Source organism: Perna viridis, chromosome 8 (genome assembly GCF_037379345.1).
Source record: "Perna viridis isolate PV_CMFRI_1.1 ecotype Kerala chromosome 8, ASM3737934v1, whole genome shotgun sequence".
Classification (NCBI taxonomy): Eukaryota; Metazoa; Mollusca; class Bivalvia; order Mytilida; family Mytilidae; genus Perna; species Perna viridis.
In genome coordinates this window covers 48,009,622-48,025,308 of record NC_142452.1, presented here as the reverse complement: position 1 = coordinate 48,025,308, position 15,687 = coordinate 48,009,622, and the positions used below count along the sequence as shown (strand labels likewise).

General features: G+C 33.5%; 1 long non-coding RNA gene across 7 annotated transcripts in view; it reads left to right on the top strand.

Annotated features, from left to right (window-relative positions):
* The first annotated feature begins 5,936 nt into the window (after window positions 1–5,936).
* LOC148610792 (uncharacterized) overlaps window positions 5,937–15,687 on the top strand; it is a 39,765-nt gene continuing 30,014 nt past the window's right edge. For all 7 annotated transcript variants that reach the window (XR_015924760.1, XR_015924763.1, XR_015924762.1 and 4 more), the window contains exons 1-7: window positions 5,937–6,059; window positions 7,185–7,305; window positions 8,219–8,528; window positions 8,692–8,759; window positions 9,949–9,999; window positions 12,936–13,019; window positions 15,125–15,408. This is a non-coding gene — a long non-coding RNA (uncharacterized LOC148610792). The remainder of the gene's footprint in view (window positions 6,060–7,184; window positions 7,306–8,218; window positions 8,529–8,691; window positions 8,760–9,948; window positions 10,000–12,935; window positions 13,020–15,124; window positions 15,409–15,687) is intronic.

Sequence of the window (15,687 nt, the reverse complement as noted above, 5' to 3'; positions counted from 1 at the left end):
TTTCACTCAATTCAAAGTCAGGTTCCCATTAAATTCCTCCAGTGGTGCTCATATATTGGCAGAAAATATCGTATGCTATTGTAAAATGCAATAAACATCAAACGACAATATCGGTGTGGTGGGTGATTCCATTAATGATGGTTTCTTGCAGCACTAAGTCATTCCCATGGCTGTTGCCTTATATTTCAAATGATGTTGACAGCACTGCAGCCAAATGCAATCTACCATGTTCTTGCGAACTTGCTTCGTATTTATACCTTCGAAATTATTCATACACAGGCTCATGATAATGATTACATGTAAGCAAACAAAAGAACCTTGGCTGATAATATGTCCCTAATATTATTTCATAATTGTGTAAAGATCCCTGTGGTTCTCTTCCATGAATTTGTTCTTTTTCTATAAAACTCAAATTAATTGGCTAGTGTTTCCATTGATGCTGTTGCTATGTGAAGTGGTAAAATATGTTACTACAAATAGTCCATGGTCCCAAACATCTATAGGTTTGAAATGTTGAAATAAATATCGAAACTGCTATCATTCTAGGAGTCAACATTTACATTAATTACTGGTAACGCGGTATTTACTATCTAAATATGTATCTATATAGGAAAACTCTCCACCGACATTTAGAACTATATTCGAATACAACGAATTCCATTAGTGGTGTCTTTGCCGGTTTTCGTTATTGAAAATCACCTCTCTCTTTGAAAATTGGTGCACACTTTGAAAACAACAGTACTTACCGTAATTAATGCATTTTTTTAAACTAATCTAAAAAAATGCATATGGATAAAGACAATAAGTAAATAATGTTAATACATGCGTGAATGTTCGTTTCCGAAAACTGTCTTTAAAAGTATACTTCCAATACATTTTTTTTAAAAAGTGGCCTTAGACCTATCATGGGCACCTAAATCGGGGGTGTCCAGCTTTTTATCAGTAAAAACCACTATTTACCATCATTAAATGCAAAACAATCCCATGTATGGACTAACATTTAAACAACAGCATAGCGAGAATATCACGATAAATAAACATGTTTAATAATTTTCAATTGTCATTAAAATAGGAAAATCAAAGTACTCATGTACTGAATCAATTTATATTTACTCTTTTAGTTGCCTTAAAATAGCAAGAACAGAGACCGACTTCTTGGTTATCAAAATATTTAAACAGTTATTGTACAGCAATTTTGTAAAATCACTTTCTTCCGACATTGTTGTTCCAACTTACACAATGGAGGCACATTATTCACACTTATACACAATACTCATACTTTTGTAGAGACTTAAAAGTACGAAATAAGAGTTTACAATCTGAGTTTAATTTTGACCACATTTGTTCAATACACACTCAAATAATACCTTTACAATGCATAATTTTAGGTTAAGTGTGTTTTAGTACTTCATAGAAGGGTGGCCATTTGAGCTAGAAGTGACAATTGAGACCTTTTGCTTTGCAATACTTTATAATTATCTCCCTTTGAATTTATCTATTTTCATGAAAATCACAAGTTCATTTTGTTCTCAACTGATTGTATTGATGAAATTGACAGGAAAAAATAGTTTATTACAACACAGTTACTGCAGAATTCATCTTTCTTATAAGAATCAGAACTATTTTGCAAATTTAATAATTGTCAAAAACCTCGCCTTTTAAAACATATACAAGAAATAAATATTGTCGATCGAGCCGTCTCTACAGGCTAGAACACAATAAGCCATTAGCCGTGAAACAAAGATCATTTCTCATGAACATGATATTTGTCAGGATAGAGTTGGTGGGAAAGACCTTTCAATTGTTCTGGAACGATTGACCTTTTAATTCATTTCAACATTTATTGAAGTTATCAAAACAAACAGGTATACACATTGTAAATCAGGAATATTAGCAATGCAACTGCCAAATATCAGCCTGACTTATAAGCGGGACAAGACTAAGTTCCAGAAATTTGAGACTGAAAGGAGGTCCAATTTTTGGAGGGATCAACTTATACTTGAGTATATGAGGGTAAATTTTTATTACACATATTCTGGAATGCGTTAATTTTCTCTCAATACCAAGCCACATGCTGGCATGTTGGATGATTGAAATTTATATCCTTTCTACCAGTACACATGTATGAAACTATGATTTGATTCAACGTCGGTTTTTTCATAATACCCATATGAAGAAGGCTTTATCTCTGCACAAGGATTTTTTCAGATGTGGACTGGCATCTGCACTTTGAATGGATTAATCATCATATAAGTTTGTCCGATTTCCAAAGGTGACTGCCGGGCTCATCAACATCAACCTCACCACCTTTTCTGTTGTCCTAAGTCAAAAACCATCAGTCATCAGTCAGACATTGTCAAGTTTAAATTCTGAAAGTGTCAGTACTTTGTATATCTTTGGAAGTCAGCGTTCATGACGTAATTAACGAAATTATGTAATCATGTTTATGTACTTGACTTTTTATGAGCAATTCGGCGAGTGTTTCTAGAAAAAGTAGAGGACGCTTACCCTACCGGTGCACCTGGTCCATGCTTCCAGTTTATATTGGAGTCCTAGTTGCTCATTTGCTTTTGTTACTTTGTATGTATGATTTTAGTTACTTTATGTTCTTTGTTGTGCATGTCTGTTTTCCATGTCGGGTCTTTGTCCCTGGATTACATTCTTTTGATTACCGCTATAATCTTGGTTTCCTTGACTACTCTATTATATATTAGAATAGTCATACGTGCATTTCACTACACCTTAATGCATTGATAGCCAGGAAAGAAGGAGATTTAAAGATGCAAGTTCCTTTTCATTTAAAAAGGATATATATATCTGCTTGGCAACGAGCTGGTGATGGACACACATGTCTGCTTGTCAGTAAGATGGTTATTAAGTTAGAAGGCGACCAATTTCATTAATTTTCCCAGGGCAATTACTGAAAACTAATAAGTAATTATTGATTTTTACAGGAAAATTTTGAAATTTTTATTATATTTTAGTGTTTTGTGAACATACTCTACCTCAGTATTTCCATCATAACTTTGACATAATCAGTTTGTTAATTCTATAAACCAGCACATAAATGTATAGAAATTTGTTTAAAATTCATTATACTGACACCTGAGAAACTTTTGTCTAAGCAAAACACTTTATCGGGATACATACTGTATGATTAAAGCGTCAGAAATAGTAAAAATGTAGGCTAGATAATAGTTTAAAAGACATCTAAAAAAGCTACTTCAAGTTGGATCCTGATAAAACCCTGCAATTTACACTGAACCTGGAACAGTTCTGTGGGATATCAGTAGTATTTTAAGTAGCATGAATAATATAATAAGTAGGAAGTAAACTGATGAAAAGAGTTCACCCATTTTTAAAAATAGAGTAGCAGTCAAAAGATGAATAAGTAACCTTCCATTTTTTCTGGTTGATGGCTTCTATTGACATTCCTGGTTCGTCTAATTATTTTACAAATATTTGCCGTCTCCCACTTATTACTGATGAAAAATTCCTAACAAAAGGTGGCAAAATGATAAAAGGCACAAATTTCAAATTTGTTGAAAAGGGAACCAGATACTTTTGCTTCAGACTTCGCTTGCACTTAAGCAAGGTCATTGCCTTCCTAATATAATTAACTTATGTAACTAAAATCCTGAATAATTTCTATCTCCCTAGTATGCTTAAGTCAAATATCAATCTCATAAGTTTCAAGTTGACCCAGTATTTAGACCGGGAGCCATATTTACTTTTGTACATTATATAGACTTTGTTAGGAGTGACCAGTCCCAGTATCTAGTATTAGCTGTAACATCAAATCCCTGAAGGCCTATCAGGCTGATGCATCATAAATTGAAAGTTACACCAACCTGTTTAATTTAAATCAACGAAACAAATAGACACGTTCGTCATATTCGTTTCTATAACAAGTCTACTGTACAGTGCACATAAATCAACATGCTTAGCTTAAATGGTAAATGACGAAAAACCCAGTCATGCTGGGGAGTTATTTATTAGCAACCGATTTAGGTCACATGGTTAAGTGCAGTTTACCGTCCGTTCTTTGAATGTCGACATTGACACCGACTTTCAGCTTTCCCATTTCATCCATGACTGTTACCAGTTGAACAAATATCTGATAAATTTATCAGTTTTTCATTTAAATGTTTGTTTGGGTTTAACGTCCGAGCAGCAATATTTCAGCTATATTCAGACGATGAACATGAAATTGATGATAAAATGAACATGAAATGATGATGAAATGAAAAAGGGATGGGACACAAGGGCAATGGGGTCGACAAATTTTGATTACCACTGGAAATAGGGAGAGGTGGGTAGGATCGGGCAGTTTAGCCTCCTGTGGCGGAGCCCTATGGTCCCTACTCCGAGATAATACCACAGTAGGGTTCTTTAACGTGCGAGAAACGTAGCATCTTTCCCAACATGGTGCACCACTATGGTTTGCGGTCAGGTTTTCCGTGTTATAGCCTGACAACCCCAGCATGTAACACGTCCGAGGTACCCCATTCCACGACCTAGGGCACACATCCCAGTTGCTCTGTGGGCAGAGCGCCCTAGCCCCCGGCTAGGATTCTGAACACTATTTAGTCGCCTTTTACGACAAGCTTAGTGCTGCTGCAGGCCTATTCTTTTAACACCCGGACCTGCACGGGGTTTCTCATTTAAATAAGGTAGTCTTAAAGCCTCCCATTAAAAAATTTGAAAGGCATGAACGCATGCGTACAATACTCCTGAAATCGCTTGGCTTTTCGGACCAAAAGTAACTCGTATCATTTTAACACCGTTATTTTATGAGGGTATCATCCCCTTTTTGACTTGGGATTTTGCTCACTTTTAGAGTGTATTTTAGACTTAGGCACACAAGTCCATTGACTTAACATTTCAAAACGGTCCTACTAAACAAAGAGTGGTAGAGAGCACGTAATTTTGAATTATTTGAGTAAATAAATGTTTCTTAGTATCTATATAGTGTTTATTTTTCTATGTGACCATTGAAAATAATATATCAACTACTATTCTGGATATTTATTCATAGATCGGCATCTAGACATCGTCGCGCGATCAGTTCGCAGTCTGGTGATGTGAAGGAGTTAAATAGCTATTTATTTGCATTTAAATAAACAAAAACAATGATGTATGGTATATAACTTGTTATGATTCAAAGTTATTTTTATTAAATTAACGTGTCTTTTTTTTCAAATTTAAACATGATTTTTGGAGTACGTATTTCCACTCGTAGAATGTTCAAATTGGCGACTAGATAAATAAACTAATAATGTTACGGTGACGGTGAGGAAACATAATTAATCAGTAAAAAGATTCGAATGTCAAAATATCCCATCTATTTTTTGTGGTTAATGATATAGTTGTTTACTTTGTATGTACTAATAAATGCTGCCATTTGGTAATATGTGTTATAGTATATGTATATGTAATATTCAACCATTTCGTAACATCTTGATGAAAAGATAAATGGAATTTCTATAAAAATTCGTATTGCCAATACATGTATCTCACCTGCATATAATTTTCACAAAAAAAAGATAAAAAATCGGAAAAGTAAAAAAAAAAAAAAAATTTCGGAAAAGCAAAAATTAACTGACTCTCCCAAAATTTTCGGAAAAGCAATACGTCCATCAGGCTACTATCTGCAGGCCATTTTCTTTTGCTTATTGGGGGTTATGTTGTATTTTTTTTTTTTTTTTTGCCCAATTAATTCATCGCTCTTATGACCTGATTTCGGGCAATTTGACAAAAAGTATTTAATTTATCTCCAGGCCACAAATTCGTATCAGTTTCCGTAGGAAAACGACTGAATCTATCGTCTTAATTCGGTCATTTTCGGTTTATGTTCGGCCTTATTTCAAATAACATTAATTCTTATTGGACCGCACTAGAACTGTTGCAATTCTATTGGCTCCTGTAATTTCTATCTACAGATTTCCCGCTATTATGTCAGTTGGCCATCTGCTATCGTACAAGGCAGTAGCAATTTAAGGAGTAGGAAACATGTTGTATAAAAAAGAAATTTAGAGCGCTGTCACTTGGCTTCAAAGGTAAGTGATTTTATCTGTCGCTTGTTTGTTTATATTTATAAATGATTTGTTTTAAGGCGATGTCACTGTGAGTATTGGTTATTTAGTAAGTTAAAATTTCAATTTCGAGAAGTCATTCCACCTTTTGCTTTTCTGTGCTATGAAAGACTTCCACATTGATTGGATATGGCACTCAAAATACAGGTTAATGTAAAGTTGAAAGTTTGGAAACTGTAACATTTATTTTTTAATCATTAAAAACAAAAAGAAATTGCTTCAGGAGAGCCGGTTTCTCCCATGAAATACATGTATGTAGATAACTTTGAAAATTTTAATTGGTGAGCTATCTCTCACAGAAATTTAAATCACTCCTTCCAAGTGGTTTATTTTTTTTTGTCACTAGCATAAAGTAAGATCATATTTATTTCATGGCTCAATAGCTTAATAAAACAAATTTTTACTGGGTATTTGGTGATATGAAATTTCTAATCTTGACTTCATCAGGGAGTGTGTATTAATATAAATTCCCTAACTACATATGTACTTGAAGAAATTTTAGTAGACCCTACTTTATGTAAATGTACACATTTATACATGTACAGGTATGTACCAAGGATTTTTACAGTAAGACAATAAAAATCCTTGTATGATCTATAATCTGAAAATGCTCAAAAGGGGGCACTCCAGTTTTCTTTCCAATTTATAATGTGATACAAATTGTTATCAAGACTTTTCGAGCATAGCTCCCACCACATACACACATGCACACATAATTGTGAACTTGCCATAGGTTTGTGGTATGTCATAGAAAGTAAGCATGAAATTATTGTATTTAATATTGAATATTGTATTTGCTGACACACATTTTCATTAAATTGTCATGGCATAGTACATTACAAAAACATACATGTACATTAGGAGTAAACATGAACAAATACTACTGCATGTACCAGTACATGTATGTGTGGATGGCTTCATGTGACGTGTGTATTTTATTCTATTTTCGTTGGTTCCACAAATTGTGCTGTCAGATGTACATGTTCACAAACGTATGTTTTCAGTCTGTGGAGCTCACTTCACACAACAGTGCATTCATCATACTGATTTTTACACGTAAATTGAAAAAGTTTTTTTTTTGTTTTAAAGGTACATTCTGAGTGGTGTGAGGTGGAAGCCCCTGCAGTCCACATCATGTACAATAGAAAGGGTCAGCCTACCCTCCTGTAGGTCAGCCATTATCTTATGGTCAAAGAAGCTTATACGTCAGGTAAAGTATTCACTGTTGCATTTTTCAGCTTACAGTCCACCTGAGCTACATGTACATGTATTGTCAAAATCTGTTGTAGTTACTTCCAACTTATTTTCATTTCTAACTACTCAGTGGATTGTCACCAAATGTATCAGGGTATGTACTTGAACTGTGTCATTAGTATGCTGATGAAGCAACTTTTATCAATAAACGTATAAGATTCTGGAAAATAAAATGTGACATGCTTTTAGCTTAAGCCCTTGAAATACATTTGTATTCATTATTGAGTCCAACTTGTTTGGCAACTCCAAATTTGAGTTATTGCCTGTGAAAAGGCTAAAAGTAGCAATTAGCACTTTTAAGCTGCTTCTAATGTGTATAATTTAAAATCTTGTAGTTTTAGAAAAAAGCTTTTAATTGAAAAAAAATATCCATACGATTATACTAAGTAAGATATTCATTGAGTTGAGCTTGTTTGTCTCCCTTTTAGAATTTTTGACCTTAAAATATAAAATGTACCAGAGAATTTTTGAAAATTAAAAGAATAACTCACCTAATGCAATGATCTTAATGACGAAGGTACTATTATACAATGTAGTGTATGATAGATTGTGTAAAAGTTGTACTTCAACTCTTAATTATACTGAAGTTGTACTTCAACCCCTGATTGTACCGAAGTTAAACTGAACGTGAGTAAATGAGGCTTCAATATAAATGCAAAGTTTATTTTAAAATCTGCTCAATTTTTATTTTTCAAAAATGTATATATATTTAAGGTAACATTTGAATTTGCATCATTTCATTTACAATTAATACATGTTGTTGAATGATCACCTGAATATGGCTGAAATATTGCTGCTCGGGCTTTGAACCCCAACAATCATGTTATTGAATGGTTTTCCAAAATTACCAGATGATTTATTTATTTCAGAAAATGGCAGCTGTACTCAGAACAGCAAGCTTCAGAAGCCAAGTTCCCATAGGTTACAGGACCCTCTGACTGAATTCTTTATTTCAAAACACTCGTCCATTCTCGTTCAACTAATACTACTAAAACCACTAACCTTGAATGGGGTGGTGAGCCTACTTGCAAGATAATCTGGGGGGATTTCTTGTGAGGTCTTTGGCGGGAGAAGATTCTGTCTGATTCCTGGGGAAAGACAGCTACAGAATTGCATCCCACGGTTCCAAAGACAGCAAATCATCATAATTACTGAAAGAGTAGACCCTTTCATAAAAAGGTTTGTTGATATTTATTGATACATAAATATAAATCAATTCATATTCTCTATCAGCTCTTTAATATACATGTATACATGCACATGTTTTATTTTTGTTTTCTAAAGGATCACATGTCTGCTGTTCTCAATTAAAAGGTAATGAAGTTCTATTTTTTTATGATAGGTTGATGCAATTCTTACACAGTGGTTCTGACACTGTGGGAACACTGGTGTGGATACCAGCAGGTCAAGGTTAGTAACAATGCTGCTAAGTTTGTTTTGTCAGTTATATATGAATATGTTCAGTAACAGTTTATTTACTACATGTATGATTTTTTAATGCCCTTCGAAGTTAGGGGTATAAGAAATTACCATATAGATTTGTCCATCTATTCATTTTGGTAATAAACCTCTGAAATATTTTTTTTATCATTCCATCAATATCAAACTGCTAGGCATTGTAAATACATGTATGCAGATGGGGATGATAGAATCAAGATAGTAATAACTGTGACAATGTTTTCCTAAGAAAGACATGGGATTAGCAGGTTTTTAAAGCATGTTTAGGCCCTTCTAAATCTTAATTTTGCTTAAAAGAGGTCATGAATGAAGATATTGAAAGTAATAAGATACAAGGAAGATAATTCTATCCTTTCATGAGGTCTCACTAACCACTTCCGGGTCAAATGGCCACCCCCCTATGTAGTACCAAAAACACACTGAACCTAGACATATGCATTGTAAGTGCATTATTTGTGTGTATTATGATTAAAAGTAGTCAAAATAAAGCTGAGAATGTGTACTTTAAAATCATATATGTAATTAACTACAAAAGTGTATGAATATTGTTTACATGTGTGAGTAATTTGCCTCCATGCTGTCAGTTAGCAGAACAGGTAAAAATGTGGATTTTCAGTATTATTTATTCAAGTAAATTTTGTGAAGAATATCTACTATGATCGTACCATTAGCATAATGATTTTGGAAGCCTTATTTTCCAAGCTTCGCAACGGTATGCAGCTTTAAGATGTCATTTGTCCTGATAATTCACAGTGAGACTTTGAAAATTACTTTTTTAACATGTAAAGTAATGGAAACGTTAGAAGTGGTTAGTGAGACCTGAAGAGTATCCAGGGTGTTCGGTGCAAGTGATTTTATAACACAAGACATTAGATTTGTAATTAAGTACATGTTAAGCCAAGTACATACATTGTATATGTACTAATTTTCTCTGTATGATTGATGGGTAGTTTCAAGCAATTTTTTCTGACTACAGAACTACTTCCTTTCTCTAGCAGTTTGATCAATATATGCAGTATATAAACATAATTGCCAGCTGGAACTCAGACATTTTAAATAATGTTTTTATCTGGTATATTGTAGCATCAGATTTCCTGGCTTTTTATGACATATGTATCCATTTTCTTCTTTTAATTTATAGCTGAACCACATTGAGAAGACGGGGGAACTGCACTTAGGTGGATTTGTGCCAGTAAGTGAAACTTAATGACAAATAATTTTTATATTACACAACAAGCAATAATGATGCTTCAAAGTGCAATAAACAAAATATGCACATGGAAAATTTGTTATTTTTCAGTAGACAAAATTTTTTTCATAGCCAATTCTTATAAATTAATTTTAAAACATATTTTTATCTTTAAACATGAGAAAAGTAGCTCTGAATTTAACTGAATAGGGGCGTGTCAATATTTTTTTATCCATTGAGATATAACAAAATTATTTTAACCAATCAGATTACAGTATTTATCTCAAATTAAGTAATTCTCATACATTTTAGGTCAGTTAAACATGAATCACACTTTTGCTAGATCATTGCATTATCACTACATTACAGTTGCATATCTTTTTCATGGTTTATTGACTTTGAAATTTCTTGTTAAAATTATTATTATTATTATTATTAGGTCAGGTAACTCCTCATGCCAGGTCAATGGTATTTTGTTAAGTTGCATTAGCATCACAAAAAAATTTAAAATTCCATATCATTTTCATGTATATGCCCCTGTAGTCATGGTCTATTGATTTATTACAAACTTTAAAAGTATATGTACTTATGTATTGAATTTGTGAATTTGTAAGTGAACCTAGACAAACCAAATCATAGAAATTCACTAGTACGGGGATAATCTCAAATTACAAAACAATTATTAGGATCAAGTGCAATGATTAGGAAAAACATGAATTTTGACAATTTGGGCACCCAATAGTAGGTTCACATGTATGAAATATAGGACATTGCATTATTTTGGAAAAATATTTGGTTAGGAACCAGAAATTTGGTACAAAGGTAGTGTTTTGCATGCTGAACAATTTATGCAAAAAAAATGGAAAGATATGTTGCCAGTTGCCATGGCAACTGATTTTTTCTGCCAAAAATTTAAAATGCTCCGATTTGGTTGGAATTCTCAGAAACCTTAAAGCTGATTTTTACGGATCATTTCACACAAACCTAAAGTTCTCAAGACTTAAAGGGAAAGACCACCTTTGCATTAAATTAGACTGTTATGATAAATCATACCCATGTAAACAAAAATAAATAACCTTAAATACAAAATGTGCTTTTATAAAATGCTCAAGGCTATGCAAAGTTCAAAATCCTTGAAATATAAGTGGATAGCCATCTTGCAGAACTCTCCTATCTGCAGGGAGACCATAGCCAGATTTTATTGATTTTTACCAATAGCTTCCGATTGGCTTGTGATGTCTCTAAGTCGGTTTGGTATTTATACAAGTACTGCAAATAATATGTAAACAAAGAATATTCCATTAATATTTCTACGATCGTATTTATCTAATCACCAAAACATGATGACTTGTCAAGCTTACGATTGCACGAAATGTTCTATAAGTTTTTTTTACCAGCAACATGAACATTCTTCGGAAGTAGCCATAAGATTTTCCTTACAATACTAGTCATCTGGCTGCAAATCCTGTTGTTCGTCAATGATGTCTGACATTTGCTTGCATGTTGTGCCTCAATTTCTTCTATTTATTTTGGGTTGAAATTATAGGGGAAAAGTCCCAAATTTGTGATTTGTCGTCTATTAGATATATAGCTTTAAGTATTGAAGATAAACAACACTTAAAAATAATTCTTTTTAATACATATAAATATCCATGTATAGATATGCAGGTAATTTGTGACTGGTCTTAATTTTTTTATATTTCTGCTAAATTTAATACATGTACTACTTAAACTGCTGAAAACGTGGTTTAAAAGATTCAGTGATTTTTCTAGCACTTGTCATTACTGCCATTGACGAAAGACTTCAGAATGACAATAATGACAAGTACTCAGGTGTTACTCCATGTTGTAGTTACATTTTGGCAATATCAATAAACTCCTCAGAGACCAATACTGAATATAACAGTGAAATTGTCATCAACTCAGTCTGGATCCCAAAATCACAGTTGAAATCATGCTATAAGTTTCTGCAAAGGGTGGCCAAGCAGAAAACAACATTTTTTCAATATTGAAGAATTTCAAATTATGCTAGGAATATATATAAATATAAAGGTCTGAAAAATTCCCTACGATGTTAGAACTGTCAAATTTGCGATGCAAATGTGTGGTCGTTCCCTCTGTGGGACTCATAACGCTGTGACATCTATGGCAACACCGCCTGCACAAAGTCCAGCGCCCTAGACCACTCGGCCAGCTAGGCTATATTAATTTGATCTGTATCAGTTTGATCCGATGGAGCAGTGTAGTGAATAGAGTCGTCATATATATAGTCCCCGATTAAGTGTAAGAGTGTCCTAAAAGGATTTCTATTTTTGATGATTCTTAAAGGGTGGGGAGTTTTTTTTTTTTTTAATCTCAGGTGTATTTGCCATTTGGATTGTTTGGAAAACATGCTTACATGATAGTAAAAAAAATAATATGCTTTACTCGTATGTTATGTATATTTAAGTTTTATTTAATGTCTTTACATAGTGCTGTAAATAACAGATGATACTGAAATACTACTTTAAAAATATACCATTAAAATGGGCCTCATTTTCTCACGCTAAAGTGACTAAAGCATTCAAAATCCAGGAAAAAACCCTGGGATCTATTGAGTTCTGTCAAAATATTGTGTTACACCAGTAAACGTGAATCATTTATTGTCCTCCTCTACCTTACGGATGCTAATCCTATTCCATCACCAGATGGTGTCCTTCTTCCTTGGCTGTTTCGGTGATATTCCACAACATCCAGAGGTGTGCCTGCTCAGGTGACCAGTCTGAACCTGGAACTGGATGGCCTACATGATTCTGATTCTCCGGGTGTAATTGCTATTATGTTCTTAAGTTACTGAGTGTTTTTTTTCCATTTTCATTTTACCATAACTGTTCACTTGTACACTGCACTTTCTTTTGTTTTTGTTTTCCTGAGCATAACACCAAAGTTTTATGATACAGCCAGAAGAAACAGATGAAGACACAGATGAAGAAACAGATGAAGACACAGATGAAGATATACAGCATGTCACAACATTGGATCAGGTAACATTAGTCTTAGATGTGTTTTACGGTATTTTGGTGTGTATAGTGCGCATTTGTGTATAATGGGCAGGGTTGTTTTCCTTTAAAAGTTGATGTGAAAAACTTTTTCACCGATGTATATATGTATTGGTACGCAGTGAAAATAGGGTAACTTGTTAGAACCACAAACATTACTGGCTTTATTTTATTTTTAAATAGAAGGGTCCATTTCGTCTGTTTTGTGTATTTATTTCAATAAAGAATATTGTTTTTGTTACTTTTGTATTTATCAGTTTTGTCAGTGTTCATGTGTATTCATTTACTGTTCGAGTAAGAAATTCGTAACGTAGACAATAGCTGAAATTGTCTTGGACATACGTTTTGATTAACTTTGAAAGGTTTCTATTGAGAGTAATCAATTTCTGAAAATTGGTAATTCTAGAAGAAGGACTGTTTTTACTGTTTTAACAATCAATTAAGGGGTCTGAGTGAACAATGCAGACGGTCATCAAATAGGGCATGTGTGTTGATAGCTTGGCCAAGCGTGATAATGAGATGCAAAATTTTCTCTAATGTGTTTTGGGGATACATAAAGGGTTTGTGTTAAAAAATTATAGTTTTTACATTGGATAAGGATTTTGATATTAGTTCAATTAAAAAAGGAAGTCAATATTTTCAAAAAGTAGAATATCCAATAACTGTGAAGTAGAGTTCAATACTATGCCTAAATAACAATATATTTTTTAACCGACTACTTTGTCCAGTGGAAATATTTTAGGGCTCCATGAGCAATGTGCCCAAGATTTTGTTATTTAGTAATTAAATTGTTTAAACTTGTGTGTATTTTAATTACTTATTTCAAATCTTTCAAAAGTCGTATTCCCTATTATGGAGCTGGGGATGCAGGCATATTTTATCCTGTTTTTGCAGAGTTACCTCCCGTAAGAGCAGGTATAATTTCAAAGTCTCTCTAATCGATGTTTGGATTCGGGTGCAGAAAACACAGGTAACTCGAATGAAAACGGAATCCCCAGCAGACAAACACAACGGTGTTCCTAAAATTTACAGGGTGTTTCATTTTGTTGGTAGTTTACATATGGATGATTTTCATTTGTATCCCGGGTAAAGAAAATTTATGGCAAGGTAGAATGAGAAATTCCCTTTTGACTTTCGAGAATTTCTAAAGTATCGTTGATATTGGATGGAAAACCTTGCGTGTTCCGAATAGACACCTGGCCCAAAGGGAGATAAATGTTGACAAAATGTTGGTCCGCAAGTCAGGAATAATCGTATACATCGTAAAGACATAATTATATACATATTATATAGTTAATCGATACACAAAAACGAAAGTATGGCGGTTGTAAACATAATCTGCCATGTTCTTTTTGGGAGGAAATAAATCAAAACCAGATTCTGTTCAAGAAGATTTTATTGACAATCTATGCTTACAAAGGTAACAAGTCAACAAAAAACTCATGAAAAATTCATAAATATGCTTTGGTAGCTCATAAGTGGTCTCTGATTCGATGTTGACTCCCTCGAGGTCATTAATTTTTGACTGATCTAAGGTCTGTAAAAATGTGTTGAAACGATGTATGGGTGTATTATACACACCCCGTGTTCTGAAGTTAGTTTTCTGGTAAAAAAAAGTGGGCACAATACACACCAAAGTACGGTTTAATGTGAGTATTTATTGTATGTGATATTGTTCTTAATCTTATGGTTATGCCACCAATGATAAAACAATTATTAGATATAAGAGTAATCAAGGGAACCAAGATTATAGTGGTAATCAAAAGAATGTAATCCAGGGACAAAGACTAGACATGGAAAGCAGATATACACAACAAAGAACATAAAGTAACCAAAACCATACATACAAAGCAACAAAAGCAAATGAGCAACTTGGACTCCACCAAAAACTGGAAGCATGGACCAGGTGCACCGGTAGGGTAAGCGTCCTCTGCTTTTTAATTTTTTTTAAAGATTAAAGTATAGTTTAGCTTGACAGACATGTATTCAAATTAAAAATCAATAAGCATCTATATCACTTCTGAGGGATCATTCAATGAAACTAATTAATACAAAAATATGCACTTACGCTTCACTTACCTTTGCTGCAGGTTATATCTTTCATGTTGTGCTTGAGGGGGAAAATCGTGTTGCCAGAGTAAAGCAAGGAAGGATTTCTGCGGAAACAATGCCTCAAATGATTGACTATCTTCACTGAAATTATGGTCCACAGATTTCAGTGATACTGCCCTTTTGTATGTAGTAAGGCTTGACTACATACCAAGGTACCCTGCTCAATGTGAAATAACCTCTCAACATGGCCCCCAGAGGATACTAGTCAATATATCACAAAGCAGGAGCAACACGATTACAGATTCTTTACATTGGTCAAGATGTAAGTAATCTTAAATTTATACAAACCTAACGAAGAAATTGGTGTCTCCCAGTCTGTTCACAACAAGTATCAAGTAGAGAGTATTTTATTTTCATGAATCCTTCCTAGTCAGATTTAAAATAAGGAGGATGGACAAGAACTAATAGTTAAAACAAAAACTATAATCCCTTTTTAGAAATCCATAGACAGCAGTTTTGACAGAAATTGATACAAAGAATTAAATCCAGTACTTTGCTAACAATTGTAATTGTAATGTAAGAATCAGTTTTACTTATAATC